Source organism: Caretta caretta, chromosome 6, assembly GCF_965140235.1.
Source record: "Caretta caretta isolate rCarCar2 chromosome 6, rCarCar1.hap1, whole genome shotgun sequence".
Classification (NCBI taxonomy): domain Eukaryota; kingdom Metazoa; phylum Chordata; order Testudines; family Cheloniidae; genus Caretta; species Caretta caretta.
In genome coordinates, this window is record NC_134211.1 from 46,893,457 (window position 1) to 46,915,522 (window position 22,066).

Consider the following 22,066-nt stretch of genomic DNA (forward strand, 5'->3'; position numbering starts at 1 on the left):
ACCTCTGCAACCCCAGTATCTTTCTCGGCCTTTAGCAAAGCCTGCAGCCTGGGGTTTGTGCAGGCTGGAGGTCCCCAACCCTGCTCCACTCAGGCACCCTGCTCGGCTCTCAGACAGCCAGGTCACTCTCTCTCTACCACTAGAGAGAAACGGACCTAGCTCCTGCCTAGCAGCCCTTTTATAGGGCCAGCTGTGGCCTGATTGGGGCGTGGCCCCAGCTGTGGCTGCTTCCTCACTCAGCCTAGCATATTGGCTCCCTGAGGCAGCCCTTTCCCAGGGCTGTTTTAACCCCTTCAGGGCCAGAGCGGGGGAGCACCCCGCTAAAATCACCCTTACATCATATTTAAATAAATAAATAAAAGGAGGAAGATGTATTGAATTGAAGCTACAAATACCAGCTTGGGTTAGCCACCATTGCCAAATAGTGTAAACAGTTTTACCAAGCAGAACAAATAAGATACTCAAGATTAGCCACGCAATACACAAAATGGTGCTGATATGACGATTTGTAGATCAAGCAGACTACAGCATGTTCTGCTCAAATTGGTAAGTCATAAATTAAATTTGTTTGTGTCTTTCTATGTTGATTTATATCCCAGATCCTGCAGTCATGGATTAAGATGTTCTGTAAATAGATTTCACGCACATTAGTGTAGCCTGCAGATTTCTGATATATTTCTTTTGATTATAAACATTTAATAGCTGATTACAAGTAATTGATCATCTGTAGTTCCAGCAAAGGTGAAAGCTGAAAAGTACTCATTCCACTGTCTGTCTCAAGCAAATAATCCCAAACAGGAAAAGTCTCCAAGAAGTTATCCTTTTTCTGATGCAGGGCAAATTAATTATTATTAGCCCATTTCCATATTATGGGTGATTCTGTGCACCTGTAGATCTACATCTAAACAGCTATAGCTAATAGGATTCTAGCGTGGTTGCCTTGATACCATGGACAATGTTTTTTATTTGCCAGAATCATGTTAAAAATTATATCTGAGGCCCAGTCCTGTGCACAATGAAGTCAATGGCTAAACCTCCATTGCCCCAATTCTCTACTATGTTCACTCTGCTTGGACATAGTGGAGAGGTGCAGCTGCAAGGAGCTGGTGGCTGTTCCCTGGTTCAAAGCCATCCAGCCCTGCTACAAGTTAAGGTTGCCCTGGAGCAGCCCTAACACTAGCTGAGATCTACCATGTCCCCTCTTTTCCCCAATGCTGTGGGCGGGGAGCTGGCTGGTAAAGAAAGCATCTCTACCCCTCTGTCAGCTTTACACCAACAGAGAGTTCCCCTGGAAAGGGGGAATTCTCCAATGACCTTCTCTAATCACAGTGCAAATTAGCCTGGAGAATCCACCCCTGGTAAATGCCAGAATGTGAAGCACTCACATACTATGGTGATGGGGGCCATATAAATACCTTAGGGTATGTCTACACTATGAGCTGAAGGTGTAAATTCCAGCTTGCGCAGACACACTCATGCTAGCTCTGATCAAGCTATTGTGCTAAAAATGGCATGTAGCTGCAGCAACACGAGCTGTGGGAGGGGCTAGCCACCCTGAGTACAGACCCGTTTGAGACAGAAGGCACGTTCTTGGGAAGCTGTGCCAGTTGCTTCTTGCACTGCCATGGCTACACTCTATTTTTGATGCACTAGCTCCATCAGACTGGTATGTCTGATCAAGCTGAAATTTGCATCTCCTGCTCGAAGTGTAGGCATACCTTAAGATACATAGATTTATTCATAGGATGCTTCTTGGAAGATATTCCTATCTGTTCTGCTTTGATTCTTATACTCTGCCCATCACCATGATATTTGAGAGTCTGGAAAATCATGCTAGACTTCTGCTAGAAATAGCCATTTAAACAGATGTGGCTAGCACAGTTTCAGCTGCAGTGTGGACAGGGCCAGACTTATTCATTGCACTGATTGACAGTCTTACACAGAATTTTTTTGCAGACAAATAAAATAAAAAAGAAGCCTGATTCCTTACCTGTTTTCATACCAAAACATTTTTGTACTGTCCATTTCCAGCGCTTCTTGGGCAAACACAAAAATTCCAGAGCATCAGCACAAAAGTGATACAAGACAGCTGTTCTTCCAGACAAACTGTGGAAGTAGTGGATGACTTCATCTCTCTAGGCAATAAACTGTCATCAAACAGGCACAGAGAACTGGTTTAGCAGCCTCAACCATGAAGGAGCTGCATAGGGTCTGAAGCCAAAAGAAAGTGAAACTATATACAAAAGTACAGATTTGTCAAACCTGCATACTTCCAATCCTTTTATATGGACCAGAAACATGACGCTGCTTAAACAAGACATCAGGAGACTGAAGGCATTTTGTATGCATTGCCAGCGGGGACTACAGTGAATAAGATGGCTTGATTTTATCAGTAATAGGGATGTACCATTGAGAATTGGCCTTGAGAGGACTGAAGTCATTATTGAACACTGCTGGCTGGCCCTTTTTGGTCATGTTGCCCACCTCGGAGACAAAGTCCCCACACATCGAGCCCTGAGGATCAGACTTGAGGTCAGGAGAGGACACTGCCTGGTCATGGACTGGCAGCGGTCACATGATAGCAGGATTAACCTGGCTACACCAGATCAGTAATAACCCTGTGGAGCTCTTAGACACCTGCAATAAAGCCATACAGTGTGGTCATGGACACTCGGCCATATGGACCTCTGGTGTCTAAGTGTATTGTTGTTGTTATTCCCAGTGTTAACTAAGCAATAAAATGCTTCGCTTGCCTACAAGTACTCAAACTGCAGTCATGCATCTGTGCATTATGGTATTGTCTTCAGGCTATTCAATTTCACACTTTGTTAAAAGCATGTGATTTTAGCAGGTGCATTGAACTAAATACTTACCAACACAAATGAGCCTAAGACACAGCATTGAGATCCCAGCCCGTGCCACACAGTCACTATCCTTCACAATTTTCCAAAGCTGTGTTTGCCTTGGACACCTCCTGACTCTATAGAAATTCCAAAAGATAAAAAATATACAATAATGTCTTTTATGAATATAGCACTTTATACATTCCAAGAAGTGTCATAAATCTATATATAGAGGAGCCACTACATCATTTATTATGAAGCTCACAGGTATGATAAGCATTTCACAGAGAATAAAAGAACACAACAAACAAACCAAAAGGTCCCTGTCCTAGGAAGCTTACAATCAAACAATGAAATGCAGCCACTACTAGTGTAGCAAGTCACAACAACATTGCACAACAATTTAAAACACCATCCAAGTCTATATGTATTATTCATACACATAGGTTAGATATACACACAGACGGATTCATTTCTCCTTCACATCTGTGTAAATCCTGAGTAACTCCATTGGCTTCAATGGAATCACTGTGGTGTTATTAATTCACTTTTCAGCCCATCAATTCAATGATCATCATCTCCGTTCCCTTAGGTATTAAGGAGGTGGGAATCAACCCAAAGGATCATCTAAGGAAGTGTAGTTCTGTGTACTTGTGCTGCAGTGACCCATCAGTCTTACAGCAGCAGTTAATTGGTATGGACTTCAGCCCTGTAGCCATTTCTGACTTGAATACAGGCAGTTACAATCTGAGATGAACCACTTCTCCATTTCACCCAAGAGGGACACAGTCTTTGACCAGAAGATCTCAGACCCAGTGCTTGCTTTCTGCTTAGTTAATGCTCAGGCTAAAAATTACCTATCTCCGGGTTATTTTTCCTCCCACCTCTTGGTCCAAGAAAACAATGTAATGTTGAAAAATGTTGTCTACCGCCGGAGTTCACTCCACATTTTCTATAATTATCCCTGCTGAGAAACTCATTTTAGAGGAGGATTTTTTTTCCAATAGAGAAGGGAAAACAGATTAATTCCTTAGCAACAAAATTCTAATTAATCAAAAAAGTGGTCTTATTCATTCGTAGCTTCCTCATCACAGTAAAACATCAGATGTTTATTCCTGAAATTATAGGATTGATTCAGTATAAAATCAGGTGGCTCTTAAAATGTAATTATAAAAATTAGAATTAGATTTATTAACTTTGAATGAATGTTTATCTTGCTTTGTGATTCACAGATTACTGGAATAAATGATTTAGGAAGAGAGGCAGGACTTTCTGTAAACACTGTAGAAACATGTTTATCTCCAAACTGATAGGCTGCCAATCATCCCACTAAACAATTCCTATTTTAGCAATGGATATTTGCCTTTGCTTTGTTCCTCCTCAGACTCATTAAAGGAAGACTTCCATTGTGAGAGGAAATAAAACTTTTTAATTTATCAGATTTACATATAAATCCATTCAATCCAATCCCAGTCTCACTAAAGTCAATGTCAAGACTCTCAATGATTTCTGCAGGAGCAAGCTCTCATTGTGTAGGTCTGATAATTACCACAGGTGTCTGAGCTAAATTTAGTTCTTTTGTGAGACTTCATTGACTCTGGGACGAAACCTCCCTCCTACTGAAGTCAATGGCAAAATTCCCAGGATTGGGTGCATAATGTTTAAACAAGCACATGCTCCTTCCTATTTAAATGGGCCTGATCCTGAATTCCTAAAGCATACAGATCTCCCATTAAAATTCAAACTAAACTCTGTTTTCAATTAATTTACTTTTAAAAATTGGCTAAAACATGCCTATCGGTATTAGATATTTTATACTTTTTTTTTTTTTTTAAAGAAAACCTAAGTATCGGACCTAGCCTAGCTGGCAGTATCTCTTTAATCAAGTTTGCATGTGAAACCTGTCCTTAAGGAGTCTGAAATTAGAAACACAAGTAGTGCATGGCTTTTCCCCTCTCCCTCACCCTCTCAAATTTGGAGGGTTGGATGAAATAGGAGACTAGTCCAAACTCAGTCTGGTTTTTGGTTTTGCAAGACAAAAGCCACCCATGGTTTTGCCTCATTTCAAGATAAAGATAATAATTTGAAAAGACTCAGAAAGTGATGGCCATGCTAACTAAATGCATTAGTGGGACATGTTCTTGGATTTCCCCGGGGGTTTATGAGACAGCAGGAAGCTCAGCAATTAACATGTTATTTCAAGTCATTTCATGCTCATACACTTTGTTGGGCAATTTTTGTAAAATGTAATGAGTTATTCATAGAGATGGGTCTGAGCCAAAACCTAGCTCCTAACATCTCAGGAAGCTTAGATCTAAATTCAGATCCAGAATCTAAAATGGCTTAACCTGGAATTGTGCTCCACAGGTGGAATCCAAAAAGGTACCTAAGTCTTCCGTTTAGGCACGTAAGTCCCACTTTTGGCTTCATTGTGATCTACAAAATTCCCACCAAACTTGTAGGCATCTAATCTCACTTGGCCCCTAAGTTTTCTGTGGGAAAGTTCCCTTGGCACCTATATTTCTGTTTCTGCAGAGGCGGTGCTTGCCCACTGGAGGCCTTACACAGGCATATTTCCGCTTCCGCCCCCAATAACACATGCTCAGGGTCCTAAGCAATTGCTTAGTCTGCTTATGCCTAGTGCTGGCGGTGCTTCTCTCCTGCCTAAGCCTCAGAGCAAATCATGTTTGGCCACTTATCTCCCATGTAGGACCCGATCCGGCAGGTGACTTCTGAGCATGCCCACCAGATCTGGCTGCAGAAGAAGCCAGTAGCATCCACATTACAACTTTTAGCCCAGTGGTTACCAAACTCACCTGGGATGTGGGAGACTCAGGTTCTCTTGATTCCCCCTTTACAGTCAGGGAAGAAAGGAACTGAACAAGGGCCACCTACCTTTCAGGAATGTGCTCTAACCACTGAGCTATGAGATATTCTGATGTAGGGCTCCCTCAGTCTCTCTTGTTGAGCTATTTCCACTGTGACTAAATAATGAAAGACTGATTGGAGCAGGGAGACTGGACTGGGAGTCTCCCCCGTGAGTGCTCTAACCACTTGGCTACAGAGTCATTCCCACTCCTTTTCCCATTCTCTCTCTAGCCTAAGTATTTAATGATTTATCCATATCAACAGAAGAGACTGAGAGAGCCCCACATCAGAATATCCCATAGCTCAGGCTAGAGAACTCTCCTGAAAGGGTGGGAGAACCTGTTCAAATCTGTGCCCTCCCTCTGGCAGACATACAAGAATTGAACCTGGGTCTCCCTCATCCCCTGCAAGTGCTCTAACTACTGAGCTAAAAGTTATAAAGTGAGTGTGGGTGGCAGCAGCACCTCCTCCTTCAACTGAGTTTTGTGGAGCAAGGCACACACCTAATTCATTCCTGCAAGAAACTACTTAGACACCTAAGCCGCCTGACAACTATGTGGTTGGTTCCCATTTGTGGATTGCCAAACAGAGCTAGGTGCCTATCTCTGAGAGAGGGGGGCAGGGCTTAGCATACATGCGTCTAGTCAGCATCTCCCATTGGCTAACTTAGAAACCTCCCTGCCTAGTGTGCTGGCTTTTGTGGATCACATTCTTAGGTGCCTATCTCTCCCCATTCATTGTACAGGCAGCCTAAGCACTCCACTCAGCTTAGTGGATCACAGTGTTAATACTGTGATTTTTCTAGGCACCTAAAAATGAGGTGCCAGGACACTCAGCATTCCAACACCTAAGTCTCTTCATGCCTGGACTTAGCACCAGACTCTGTGGGTGTTGTGCAGCCTCAACTTTGCTGACATTAGTGGAAGGTCAGGAGGCCCAGTTGAGGATATTCCAGCACTTGCTCAACACCTTTCAGGATCTGACGTGTGATAAGTACCCCAGGAGTTATTTAGGAAAGTCCTCTGTGCAGCGTCCGCTTGGTGAATCCCGGTGTGAGAGGAAAGTTTTCTTGCAAATGAAAACACTCTTTGATGCTAAAAGAAAAGGAGGACTTGTGGCACCTCAGAGACTAACAAATTTATTTGCGCATAAGCTTTCGTGAGCTACAGCTCACTTTAGCGGATGCTGAAAAGCTGATCCACAAAAAGAAAAACACAAACATTGCTGGAAAAGAAAGGGAGGGTATAACTTAATATTCCTAGTCATGGAATATTACTGTAATAGCTGTAAGAGTGTCTTTTAACATTTTAAACCTGAATAACTGTTTTCCCCTCACTTCTTCTGCTCCCTCCAAGATCAATGGACTAAAATGCATTTCAAAGTGACATGTATATTGTCAACGAAGATCATATCCATGATCCTTAGTCACATTGATTGACAGCCCTATTAATCATGAACAAGGGCTGAAATGAACAACTTGCAGGAGTGTGTATAGCCTGGTAACTATTCTCTCCTGCTACAGCTGTTAATTGTGGTTGGTATCCTCATTAAATGTGGTGGAAATCAGATAAATGAGTCAGTCTCTGTGTAGTAAAAAAAATTAGCTAGCGGCATGTAGCCAAAATTTATAAGCCCATTTTTAATCAGATTATTTTACCATGGACAGAAAGCCTGTGTTATATTTTCTCCATGCCTGAGAAATTCATTATATTTGGTTTTAGCTAGCAGAAAGCAGACTTCCCTGTATGTGGATAATTTATTTGATTGAATAATTAATCCATGTAATGGCTGGAAGCTGCTTCTGTATATGCAAGTACAATTTTCCACACAATTTAGGTATGTATGCTTTCAGATTAATATTGATGATGCACAAATAGCGTTAGGAGACTTTTTAATTGCATGACTCCAAATAAGGATTCTAGGCTTTTATATGGCTTGAACATATAAAGCTGTCACATTTTCTCTCAACGTGAGACCAAATGCACAGATTCGACTGGCAATCAGTTTGAAAGTAGCTCTTCTCTACACTAGGACTTTTTGTACTCTTTGTCTACCATAGGAACAGTTACATCAGAGTTACAAAAGGCGGACGAGCTTGTGTACACTGTAAGGAACTGTTTTCACCCCTCTGTCATGTTACCATCGGAGAAGGATTGGATGAAAAGTGGTGAAAACAGCTATAATACCATTTCCACCATTGGAGCAGTGCACAATAACTTGGGAGATCTAGATTCTATGCCTAGTACTTCTCCTGATGTGCTGTCTGGCCTTGGGCAAGTTACTTCACTGTGCCTCTGTTTCCCTTTGTCTATTTAGATTGTAAGCTTATCAGGTCAGGGACTTGCTAACTATCCTATGTACTGGTATGGTCCACCTTAATGTAGTAATTGAGCATCTCATAATCTTTAATGTATTTAGCCTCACAACACCCTGGGAGGGAGGGTTATCCCATTTCACAGATGGGGAACAGAAGCACAGAGAGACGAAGGCTCAGATCCTCAAAATATTTAGGCTCCAAACTTCACCTGATATTTTCAGGATCTGGGCCTAAGTGACTTGGCCATGGTCACACAGAAAATGTGTGGCGAAGCAGAGGATTAAACCACAATCCAAAAGTACCAGCTAAGAAACATAACCACTTGACCATCCTTCTTTACTTAGTAGTAGTAGTAGTACTACTAACAATAATAATAATAATAGACAAATAGGTGCAAAAAGGCAAGGTTTATGGGTGAAATTCTGCCCCTTTCTGCAGCCACTGAAGTCCTTAAATGCAGCAAAATTGCTAGATCTGCAGCAGCCCTGAGGCAGGCTGCAGAGCGGCCTTGCAGGGTTGCTGCACATCCCCTGCATTCCATGAACCAGAATCCTGCAGCAGCTTTCTATGTACAACATTGAAGGGACTTAGAGGTGGGCCTGTGGATCCAGAGGTACATGCAACACCCACTGATCATGAGATAGGAGACACTAATGCTTCTAATATCCTGAGACTGTAGCAGTAAGCATCAAGCAGTTCCAATGGTGTTTTGTGGCTGTGCAGGGGGGAGAATACTGTCTTTCCAATCCTATTGGTGAACCCCTGCACATAGCTTGACTATTTCGGCTTTGTGCAGTGGTCCAGAATGTGACCTTGTCATTTAGACATACAACTGAACATCGTTCATATTAAAAGGGAGGATTTTCCTTTATTTGAAACAACAATGAAAAGGTGTTTCTTACTTGAAAGGACATAGTGAGCTCCCCTCAATTCAAATGGAGCTTGAAAAAGGTGCAGGCATGGCTGTTAACAGTCTATTATACTTCATATCGTGAGTGCAGCATGCTGTGTGTCTTCCCAGCCCCCTGTCATTTTAATGGACAACTCTCCGTTGTGACTAAATACTGCGTTGGTCCCTTCAGGGTGAAATGGAGCAGACTCTACAGAATTGTGTTTACCTGACTGACAGGCTGGGATCTGGAGGAAAGCCAGACATGCATTCACAGTGAAAACCTAGAGTTAATCATAATCTTCAATGGATGCAAAATTTCACTGTGCCAGGATTATGCAGGAAAAAATAAGGTTCTTGTGAAAAGACTGTGCTTTTCCTTGCATTTTCCCCTGGAAAAAAAACAAGAAAAATGGCAGAAAAATGACTATTCAAAAACATTTTAGTTTTTTTTTCTTTCAATCTGAGTATGAAAATTTTCTTAGAGATCTATTGTTTCTATGAAAAACTGATGAGATTGCCAAACAAAACACACTGGGTTTTATTCTGATGGACACACATATGTTTTTGTGGGTATTATCATCCTTTGTGCCTTTTTTGGTGTATGGACTATCACAGTGTTTTGGGTATATAAGAATCCTGTAAATTGTAGATCATCTTGCTTAAGGTACTTGTAATGCAGAGATGGGGTCCTAAGTGGATGTGCCTAATTACTAGTCTTTCATTAAATATTCTCTATGAACAGGAAACTGGGGAAATGTCACCATTTGGGGTGGGAAGCATTTTATTTAAACAATACTAAAGAAATTCAAATTTTCTTACTATATTATGCTGATGATTTTAAGATTTTTTTTCCTAGTGGGTTCCATTTTTTTTCACATTTGACCCAATTAAATAGCTCAGTATTAGAGCTGGTCAAATTTTTTCCAAGGAAATCTTTTGAGGAATGGCCTTTATTTTTTTTTTAAAAAGTTGCTTTTGAAAAAATTGTTACAATTATCAACAATTTTCATTTCTTTCTAAATTTTCTTTTATATTTTTAGTTGAAATCTATCATTAAATGATTCAGTAAATGAAACATTATCATTGTTTTAGTTCTGATTTAAATAAAAGTTGATAGATAACATGAAACAAAACCAAATTTAAATAATAAATAAAAATAAATTTAAAAATAAATTGCAACTATATTTTTTTTAAATATTTTTTTGACTAGATGTGCCTGGTATGTTTTGCCTGCAACTTACTCTGCAGTTATAGTCTAGAAACTGAAATATAAAGGGTTCAGTAGGCCACTGCAGTGGATGGGTGTGGGGTTTTAGGATATCTCTTTGAACAGCAGATTGTCCATGTTTATAACAAGAGTGATCTTGGTCATCTCTCTTTCTTTGCTGGTTTAGGGTCCCACCCTGTCTTCTGTGGGAGTCGGGAGCGCTATGTGTCTCTTAGGATATACTTATCCTCTTGCACGTTCAGACTTTTAGTGGGTTGGAAGAACTGCCTTTTGATGGTTCCGAGATAACAGTATTAAGTTTATGAGATTCCAAATGGGAAATATGCTTAGATAGCATCTTAGTTAGGAGACAGTGGAATAACCTTTGGGATTGAAAACTATGGACCATCTTCTGTTGGCAAGAGTGGACACACTTATCTGCATCTGTCGTGCTTGCAAATAATACCTTGATAGATTTATTCAGCAAGAGATTTAGTGAGAAAGTTAAAATGAACCTTAGAGCATATTTCAGACAGAACAACTGTCAGAGAATGAGGGAAAGATAATTACTGTTGACATGTTTGATCCCTTTGTGGCAGATAAAGATAATTCATCCTGGTTAAGGAAATATATACAGTATATAGAAAAATGTTTCAGTAGAGATGGCATTTGGAATAGAATATGACAGGTACAAGTAAAGTTTATTTCAGATCTTGTTGGCTTTGTGGGGGATTTGCTACACTCCAGCAACCTTCTCTTAGGGGGAAAAAAAAAGTTTATCTATGTGATACTGAATAACCCCTGTTATGTACAGAAGATGTGGGGAAACTAGCTAATAGAAAGAAAAGTCTGGTTTAAAATAATCAGAACAGTATTTTATATTTACCTCTACATAGTACCTTACATGTAAGGATCTCAAAATCTTTTATTATTGTTATGTGATAATTCACATCACCTCTAAGGGACAGATTAAGTATTATTAGTCCTATTTTACCATATGCAGCATAGAAAAATTAATGGCTTGTGGTATTGAGACTATTGGCTAAGGTTAATTTCAGTAGGAATTGATATTCAGCACCTTTGAAAGTCAAGCTATCCATGACTTGCACAAATGTATACAGCAGGTAATCATTAAAATGGGGAATAGAACCCAGAAATCCTGGTACCCACTCTAGTACACTGACCACTAGATCATGAACCTAGAGCTGAGTATTATACATATTCTAGCCAGGTTTTTATTCTGTGCACATAACTATGGTCTCTGAGAGCCTGTAAGAAGGAAAGCATATTTCCTGTGGACTTGATCTATCTAAGAACAAGCTTAAAAGAAGAATCAGTGTGAAACAAATGAATTGTCAAACGTTAGAGGAACAGAACCTATAGGGGAAGCAGATTCTGAAGATGAAAGGATGGTTGAAGCTATAAAGGAAAATACATCCAAAAAATTAAAATAAGAGATGTGAAGAACAAAGTCTAAAACTTGAAGAAGACAGCTTTCAAAATTAATGTGGTAAGAAAGCAAGAATCCAAGGAAAAGAAGAACTAGGAAGAATTTTAATACTGTACACAAAGAAAGGAGAAAGCATTTCAAGCAGAAGATATTTTGGTATTGAAAATAAAAATGTGAACATTTCATGGGCTAAATTCATTCCTGATGTAACTCCATTGAAGTTATCCCAGAGGAGATTTTGGTCCTCTATATGGAAAAAACTAAGTGACATTACTGTAATAAGATGGATGAATCCAGACTGGAATCTAGTCACATATGTTGTTAAAAAGTTTATTTGAACCAGAAGAATTAAGGGTGTCTGTGCTTTGTCACTACGGATACTTGTTTTTATTAATCCTACCATATGAAATGTGCTACATTTATTCATAGCACCACAGAAATGTAGGGCTGGAAGGGACCTTGAGAAGTCAATTCCAGCCCCCTGCAGTGAGGCTGGACCAAGTAAACCTAGACCATCAGTGACAGGTGTTTGTCCAGCCTGTTTTTAAAAACCTCCAATGATGGAAATTCCACATCCTCCTTTGGAAGCCTATTCTAGAGCTTAACTACCAGTCTAGTTAGAAAGTTTTTCCTAATGTCTAACCTAAAATCTCCCTTGCTGCAGATTAAGCCCATTACTTCTTGTCCTACCTTCAGTGGACATGGAGAACAATTGATCCCAGTCCTCTTTAGAACAGCCCTTACCATATTTGAAGACTGTTACCAGGTCCCCTCTCAGGCTTCTTTTCTCAAGAGTAAACATGGCCAGTTTTTTAAAACTTTCCTCATAGGTCAGGTTTTCTAAACCTTTTATCATTTTTGTTGCTCTCCTCTCAACTCTCTCCAATTTCTCCACATCGTTCCTAAAGTGTGGCCCCCAGAATTTGACACAGAACTCCTGCTGAGGCCACACTGGTGCTGAGTAGTACAGGACAATTACCTCCCATGTCTTTCATATGACACTTCTGTTAATATAGCCTTTTTCACAGCTGCATTACATTGTTGACTCATATTCATTGTGATCCCCAGATCCTTTTCAGCAGAACTGCTGCTTAGCCAGTTACTTCCCATTTTGTAGCTGTGCATTTGATTTTTCCTTCCAAAGTGAAGTACTTTGCATTTGTCTTTATTGAATTTAATCTTGTTGATTTTAGACCAATTCTCCAATTTGTAAAGGTTGTTTTGAATTCTAATCCTGTTCTACAAAGTGCTTGCAGCCTCTCCAAGCTTGATATCATCCGCAAATTTTATAAGCATACTCTCTATTCTATTATCCACGTCTTTATGAAAATATTGAATAGCACCGGAGCCAGAACTGACTCCTGCAGGAAACCACTAGAAACACTCTCACAGTCTGACAGTGAGCCATTGATAACTATTCTTTGAGTATGGTCTTACAACAAGTTGTGCATGCGCCTTATAGTAATTTCATCTAGACCACATTTCCCAAGTTTGCTTAAGAGAATGTCATATGGGACTGTGTCAAACCCCTTACTAAAATCAAGATATATATCACATCTGCTGCTTCCCCACTATCCACTAGACCAGTAACCCTGTCAAGGAAGGAAATTAAATTGGTCTGGCATGATCAGTTCTTGACAAATCCATGCTGGCTATTCCTCATAACCCTATTATCCTCCAGCTGCATACAAATTAATTGTTCCAGTATCTTTCAGGGTACCAAACTTAGATTGACTGGTGTATAATTCCCCAGGTCCTCTTTGTTTCCCTTTTAAAAGAATGGTACTATGCTATTCTCCAGTCTTCTGGGAAATCACCTGTCCTCCATCTGTTCTCAAAGATAATTGATAATGGTTCTGACATTACTTCAGCTAGTTCCTTAAGTATAGAATGAATTTCATCAGGCCCCGCTGACTTGAATTCATCTTACTTATCTAAATATTCTTCAACCTGTTCTTCCCCTATTTTGGCTTTCTTTCCTTCCCTGGTGTTGTTAATATAATTTGTGTTGGGTGTCTTGGCATCATTAGCTTTTTTAGTGAAGACTGAAGCAAAATAGGCATTAAATACCTCAGCTTTCTTGATGTCATCAGTTATTAGTTCTCCTTCCCTGTTAAGTAGGGGATCTACACTTTCCTTTGTCTTTCTCTTGCTCCTGATGCATACGTGCTAGAACTAGGAATGCGGGAGCGGGGGGTGCTGCAGCACCCCCTGGCTGGAAGTGGCTTCCATTATGTACAGGATTTACAGTTTTTTTAATGGCTCTCAGCATCCCAACTATAAACTTGTTCCAGCAACCTGACCTAATGTTTTTCAAGAATCCTTTCTTATTGCTTTTTATGTCACTTGCTAGGTGTACCTCATTTTGTGCCTTAGACTTTTTGATTTTGTCCCTACATACTTGTGCTGTTCTTTTGTATTCTTCCTTAGCAAATTTGTCCACTTTTTCACTTTTTGTAGGATTCCTTTTTGATTTTCATGTCATTAAAGATTTTCTGGACATTAGTGTGCTGTATAATGTTAATGTGACACTGCTCAGACCAAAATATTAGACCAAGGTGGAGGCGTCTATGAAAAACTTTCTTGTATTTGGGGTGATTACTAACATTTGGATAGAGAACATGTGTCTCATCCTGCAGAAAGAGGGCCCAGACACTCCTTGCTGCAAGGCTTCATTCTTGATTAAGTCATAGACAAGCTGTTTGATATCCTACTTGTAAGACTCCAGACTACATTTCACTTCAGACTTGTGGCAGAGGAAGTACAAGGTTTATGTATAACCACTTTTGTTAGACCTATCACTCAGGACCCAAAGGTCATCCAAATAACAGAATAGCCCCCTAACAAGAACAGTCAAGCGGACACTTACTCAAAAGCACATACTGTATTTTGGTGGACGAATGGCTTTTACTATATTTAATGACACTGGAAGCAATTCCCAATCTTTTTTTGTTGGAGCAGCAATGTTTTGTCACCTTGTCATGTCAGTGTATGGGTACGATCTGTAGACAACAGCCAAACCTAAGAATAATTCTTAGAGAGAGACCAAGGCAGATAGAGTCAGGCAAGAAACCAGAATGTTATTGGTTATAAGCTCAACTTCTAAAAAAGAAGTGCATCACCATTTCTTCCAAGATCTACTGCCTAAGCATTAATTTAAACAGAACTTGTAACATTACCTATAATAATGCTCTCTGATGGCTCCCAATATTACAACCCTTTTTGCAATAGATTAAAATAGACTGCAACCACACACACCCCTTTCCCACAACCCCTTCCTCCATACCCTTGCACAATTGTAACTCTCTCTCTCGTGTTTGGCTATTTTTCTCTTTCCTGTTCTTTTCTGTTTCTCTCTCTCTCTCTTTCCATTCTAATCTTGTTCTGTTTTTTTCTCTGTCTTTTTTCTTCTTCTGTTCCCCTCCGTCACCGACAAGCTGCTCAGCAGGGGGGCAGTACTATGAGAACAGAGAAAATTAAAGCAGCTTTGGCCAGTGGACTATGCAGCTTGCATCTGCGCCCCTTTAACCCTGGTGGACCAGTAGGCCCTCTCTGTATAAGTGACAGGCTGTGGTTTGTGTCACAGCTGCAATCGTCTCTTCTCAGAATAGCTTGAAATGGTTTGGGCCTTTGGTCTCTTATCTAGCTTGAAGATCAACTTCCTTAAATCTATTGCCCTCTAGATCCATACTCTTTTATTCCATCCTTGCCTGATCCCTGAACTTTTCTGTTTTCATTTAGTCTAGAGGAGGCTGTACAGTATACTGCTCTCCCTTAACATAATGTGTGTACTCACAGTACACATGTTAAACAGGCCCTTGTCCCACAACACACTTTTCACTGGAAATAATAAATTTACACCTAACTGGGATTGATTTTCAGGCTGCTATTACAGTTTGTCTCGTGTGATGAAAGATTTTGCTGCATCCTTCACTGTGGTCTGTAAAAATCTCCATCCTTTTTCAAAACTTCATTCCTTCAAATGGCCATAAACCATACAAGCTTGACTTTTGGGGAAGATGACGACTTTAGTCTCCCGGGTTCTCACTATAGCACTTCACACAAAATGCCTTGAAATAATTTTAGATCCTTCTAAAAAACAATCCATGAAACAAACCACCAGCAACAGAAATGGAAAACACCTGAAGGAGAAACACACCATATGCCCTGTGGTGTTGAGGAACAATAAGGCACACTAGGAAAGCAGTTAAGAACGTGCCCTTTCATGCCTTGATGTTAGAAGGCAAATGGTACATTTTCTCCTTAAACCCATCTGGTGCTGGGCATACATGCACATTCCTGTGCTATTACTTTAATTCTCTGTCCACTCAAATCAACAGAACACCAGACTATACCTGCAGCAGTGAAGCTGTTAATGCTGCATTTCCTTGTTTGTGCCACCTCCTTAGCATTCTTCCAGCATAGTTTCTGGTGTATGAATTAAGTTTTCATTAACATTTCCTGAGAGAAGCAAGGATCCTATTATTAACCACTGGAGGTGTTAATTTACATAGGAATCTGAATTTCTATAAGGTATTTCCCTCTGCATCAGGAGGCTCTGACACAAATTGGTTTAATTTGATCACTTTTAAAAGATCATGTAACAATTAAAGACAAATAAATGAAATTAAAATAAAATTGAATCCACCCTTTCAGTAATATGACTTCTGATTTAATTTTACCCAGTCTAATGAATAAAAAATGAGGTGTCCCTCCTCCCACACCGCATCCCATGCTTGTGTGAAACATGCCAGCATGTGGCTCTGACAGAGCCACCTGCTGGCTAATGGCCGCCCCTAGCTTTATCTATCTGCTTTTAGATTGCTACTTTGGGGATTTTAATAATTATTTATTACTATTATAAAACTGCTTAAAAATGTGCAAGTGCTGGATATGTAAAAAAGACATGGGGTAAAGTCTTCAAAAGCATCTAAATGACATAGGAGCCTATGTCCCATTTTCAAAAGCAGGCTAGGCACCTTGGAGTCTAAGTATCACTGGAAATTGAGTTTCTTGATTCTTAAGTGCCTAAACCACTCTTGAAAATGGGACTTAGTCTCCTAAATCATGTAGATGCTTTGAAAATTTTAACCATGGCCCCTGCAATGAAGAGTTTATAATTGATTTTAGGTCCAACATAATGAATGGAAGCAAACAACAGAGAAAGGATGGGGCAAAGAAAGGACAAGGGTTATAGCAGTAAGTTCTTGTTATTCAGAAGAGGTAAGTCTTAAGGAAGGATTTGAAAGAGGTAGAAACTTAGGTAAATTCTGACTATTTAATTTTATTTATTTAGGATCTAATTTTGCAACCTGTACTCATGTTGAATAGTACAGTCTTATGTGTAACACTACTGAAATCAGTGGGATGACTAGCATGAATAAGCACTGCTTACTGTGAATAAAAGTCCATGACCTTGTTTGTGTCTTGATTTATAAAGCACCTGTAAAAACTCAGTGCACTGATACAAAGAGTAAAGCATATGCCCTAGTGCCCTGGTATAATGTGCTTCCAGAGTTCCACCAAAGCAAGCATCCACAGACTATACGATCTTATGTGTCTGAATGGTCTTAAAGTGCTGCCCTATTGGCTCCAGTTACACTCTCACACTGAGGAACCCAGGTTTAAAAATGTCAAAGCTGTGAGAACAGCAGATACTTCAACATCATCTCATATTAACCCATGTTGGAGACAATTGTCTTTTCTTTCACTTTTTTTTTCATAGTGACAGTGTATTAAGCACTTAGCTGCCATTATTGCCACCACCAGCAGATGTGATCTTAAGAAGGTAGGGTGAGTTTCAAAAACCATGCTCTCTACAGAAAGGCGAGGCAGCCTACATTTCAGTGAGACAGTTCCCGTTTTCCAGACTTAATGCCATTCTTTAAAGGTAGCCTAAACATATTTTTTTAAACATTGGGCTATTGCCCATTCTCCCTCCCCCCTTATGATGTATATAGAAAATGAAAGGTTTTTCCTCTATACTCTATCCTGCTTGTTATGTATCGTAGAACTATCAGGAATGTCAAGTCTGATATTCCCTAGTTTTGCTGAAGGACCTTCTGGGTGTTTTTGAGCATATTTATCATGAGCTCTCACACTGTAATTGAGTCAGGTATTGAATCTTTAACAAAGACTCTCTTGCTCCAATGTGTCCATTAGGCATTAGAATTAAAATGTGACAGAAGTTAAAAAGAGGAAAACTCAGCAAATAGCAGTCAGTTGCAAAGTGCCTGCAGGTGAATGTCTCTGCCAGATTTAAAGTGCCAGGCCCAGAAAGACATGTTGGGAAAAGTTGCTATAAGAAACTGTAGAAACCATAGGTTATTTTTTCTTTAGTGTAGACAAGACCTGAGTTTCCATTGTAAAAAACAAGCAGGGGCCCAGGGAAGGTGCGGGGGAGAGAGACAAAAACCTTTTCAGGCCCTTGATTTCCCCTCATTTATGTAAAAAAGGGCACAAGCCCAATTCCCTTCCACTTTTTGTTTCTTCTTTGAAGGTTACATTTAACTGCTATTTTGTCTTGTTTTTAAATGAAAAGATTATGGGCATCATTTGATTTGTTGTATTTTTCCTGGCAGTGATGGATTTATAGTAACTGCATCTAATGTATGGAATTTCCTGATTAGAATGATCTTGGAGAAATTCCTTAAACATATTGTGTTCATTTATCTTTATGGGAACCATTAATTACAACTTAGTTTGACAAGTGCAGCACCATAATCATAAGCAAAATCCTTAAACACAAAAATTTGATCTGATTAAACTAAAAAAAATTATATAGTTGACAACATACGTTGATCTGAAAAGTATGGCTCTTCGAAGAGAGCATGCAAAAGTTGTCCAAATTAGATAAACAAAGGCTAATATTATTCTGGGATGTATTAACAGGAATGTTGTATGTGAGGCATGGGCGTAACTGTCCCACGCCACTTATTATGAGTGAGGCCTCAACTGGAGTACTGCATCCATTTCTGGGCATCACACTTTAGAAAAGATGTAGACCGGGCCACTGGAACAGCAGGGGCCAAGGGCCCATCACTTTTAAAAGGGCGGGCTATGCCATCTCACTTTTTACTGGCTGTAAGGGCGAGCAACAGAGAGCAATGAGTGGGGGGGCACAGTCTTGGTGGGAAGAGGAAGCGTGGGAGTAGGCTTTGGGGGAAGAGGCAGCATGGGGGATGGGCCTTGGGGGAAGGGGCAGTGCAAGGGCAGGGGATTGGGGAGAAGGGGTAGTGCAGGAACTGGACCTCACGGGGTATGGGTGTCAGGACCATGGTTCAGGCACCAGTGCCCTCCCCCCCGCTACATTTAGGGAGCTTCCATTGCTCCTGATATAGACAAATTGGAGAGAGTTTAAAGGAGAGCAACAAAAATGATAAACCTGAGCTATGAGGAAGGGTTAAAAACTAGGTATGTTTAGTCTTGAGAAAAGAAGCCGGGGCGGGGGGGGGGGGGGGGGGGAGAGAGAGAAGAGGACCCTGGTAATAGTCTTCAAATATGGTAAGGGCTGTTCTAAAGAGGACTGGGATCAATTGTTCTCCATGTCCACTGAAGGTAGGACAAGAAGTAATGGGCTTAATCTGCAGCAAGGGAGATTTTTAGGTTAGACATTAGGAAAAACTTTCTAACTAGACTGGAAGTTAAGCTCTAGAATAGGCTTCCAAAGGAGGATGTGGAATTTCCATCATTGGAGATTTTTAAGAACAGGCTGGACAAACTCTTGTCACTGATGGTCTAGGCTTACCTGGTCCTGCCTCAGTGCAGGGGGCTGGACTTGACAGCTCAAGGTCCCTTCCAGCCCTACATTTCTGTGGTTCTAAGACTGTTCAAGTGATGAAAAAAGGAAAGGTGGTACATATAAAGAAAATACAGTAACATGGTTGAAAATATTTTAATCTGCTAAACATACTAATTAAAATGTTATATTGGAGAAATCTGTACTTGTCACTGCTTGGTCATTCACTTGCACATTGTATATTTATGACTGCTAAATCCCAAATGTAGAATGCAATATGTAACAAGGACCTAAAAAGAGGGATATACAAAAGTTATTTGAGCAGGAAAATTAGAATGCTGTAAGATTCATTCCTTTAAAATTAACAATTCTTCCTGTAATCTCAGTGTCATGATTCATTTCTGACAATTTTCTGCAGTTAAAGTGAGGGGATGCCAAGCCTATGTGAAACACAGGTGACTTTGGGATTAAAATAAGCGATGTCCCTCAGAATGAAGGACACATGAGAGGTATGGTTGTATATATGTTTGTGTAAGGATCATAGGGTTACACAGAGAATAGATTCCAAAGCTCAGTGTAAATGAAAACAGCTCTGGATGAGCTTTAATTTGAAAGCCTGAATTGTTTCAGCTTTGTTTGATTCTTGAACACAAGAGCGTGTTGGCTATGAATTTAGATTACTTTGGATAATTTCATCATTCCTGGCATCACTCTCATCACAATTACCTTGGTAAAAAGCCCAACATTTCTTAAATGTTAGAATACTATTTATGTATGTTACGCATCACATCATTCAAGCAATAACCTTGTCTAGTAAAGCATGTAGGAACTGTGTCTTGCAGATCACCTTTTACCGCAAAAGCAAATATATCAGAATTATAGTCCTATATTTGTTGGCTAGAGACAAATCAAGTTAATCCTACCACAGGGATCGGGGAGGGGGCGATTCTCTGAACCCCACTGGTCCCAATTTATATCACTTCAACTTTCAGTCACTGATGTGAAGATATGCATTGAATGGGGATAGGATTATCTCTTGGTTTGGGTTATGTGGATTGCAATACTCCACAGAGTTAGTTGTTTGGGTGATCTTCACTTTGAATTTCTAGGCTTTCAAATGACTTTTTTTTTAATTTAGTTTGAGCAAACATTAAAGATTTTTTATAATCTTTAAATAATTAATGTTCACAACCCTAGCTCCAGTTTAATGAAGCATTTTGTCTGGGATATAACTTTTAAACAGAAATATCAATCAATACAGCTTGCAAACTGAAAATAATGCTATAAGGCCTGCATTCTTAATAGTACATAATATAGCCAATCTGGATACCAGACAGACAACTCTTGCATCCTTATCTCAAGTAGCTTGAAAGAAGTCCCTTTTCCACAAAGTAAATAATTAGTTATTCATTTCCACAATAAATAGCGTAATCAGTGAGTTGTTAAATTCTTTCTGTAAATGCTTTTGCTGGCAGTGGCAGCTAGAGAACCAGCTAAATAGGGCACATAAAGGAAAAAATCCCTCTTGTCTGAATCCATTTTCAAAAACAGGTTCAGCTAATACCAGTTAATCAGGTTTCTCTTGGGCAAGGTTTTCTGCATTTTTTTTTTTTTTTGGGCATGATGGATCATGATAAGCACGTCTAACCCCTATAAACTAAGTTTTGAGAAGATTTAAATTTCTCTGACTTTTTTCCTAATGTAAAGTTGGCGCCTAGAGACTGCAAGAGAACAAGGCCCTGCAAATAGATTTAGATGTTAAGATTTATAGCACAAAGAGAATAGGAAAGATGATAAATGGCATTAAAAATGTAGTTTAAAAGCTTAATCCTGCAAACCCTGTTCACAAGGAATTTAAATCAATGCAAAATCTGCATGTGGAAGAATTACAGGAGTCAGAAGCAGGCCTGAAAGAGGAAAAATAGTCACTCAGATCCAACCAAAAACAGTGTGGAACAGTGATGTACTAGAATTGACCAGGGGAAAAGAGCAATGAAATTATTGGTAGGTAATTTAAAATAAAAAACCCAGAGAATACAGGAACGCAAACAAATGGATATAATAAACCTGCATAGACCCCAACATCCAGGTGCTACAGAATGTCACTGGCACTCAGAAAAGGAAAAACTCCACTAAAGCAAGTGCTGAGCCCTTTGCAGGTTTACCACATTAATACTCTTTTGTAGTATTCAAATCTTTGTATCCTATTGCATTTTTAAATGTTATTCTTCTGGAAGGAAGAAAGGTAGGACAATATGAAGTAGGACCAGGTAAATTGAAAATACATATTGTCTTGCAAAACAGTATCACATGAATGAACCAGTAACATCCGCCCACACATCCAAGGGGACCGAGCTAATAAGCACAATTCGCACAAACACAAAGGAGGATTCCCATTTAAACACTCATTTGAACTTCTCCATTTACACACGCGAGGGGAGATTTGCTTCATTAGTACACCCCTTCCGTGTCCACACATAGCTGGGGTGAAAGGCAGGACTCCCCCTACATTTACACGGATACCCACATTGGGGGAAGACATTCCCTTATTTGCACTAGCACTTAAGAGAAGAGGGTCCCACCGACTTGCACACATATTGGGGGTGTGGACGGAAGAGAAACAGGTGTTCCCCCATGATTTTCAAGCACACACACATACACCCCATTTGTTGCACACCCGCCCACTTCCCGCGCCCCGCACCCGCCAAACTTCAGGTTAAGAAACTTTCCCCAGTTCGGCGGTCAGGCGTG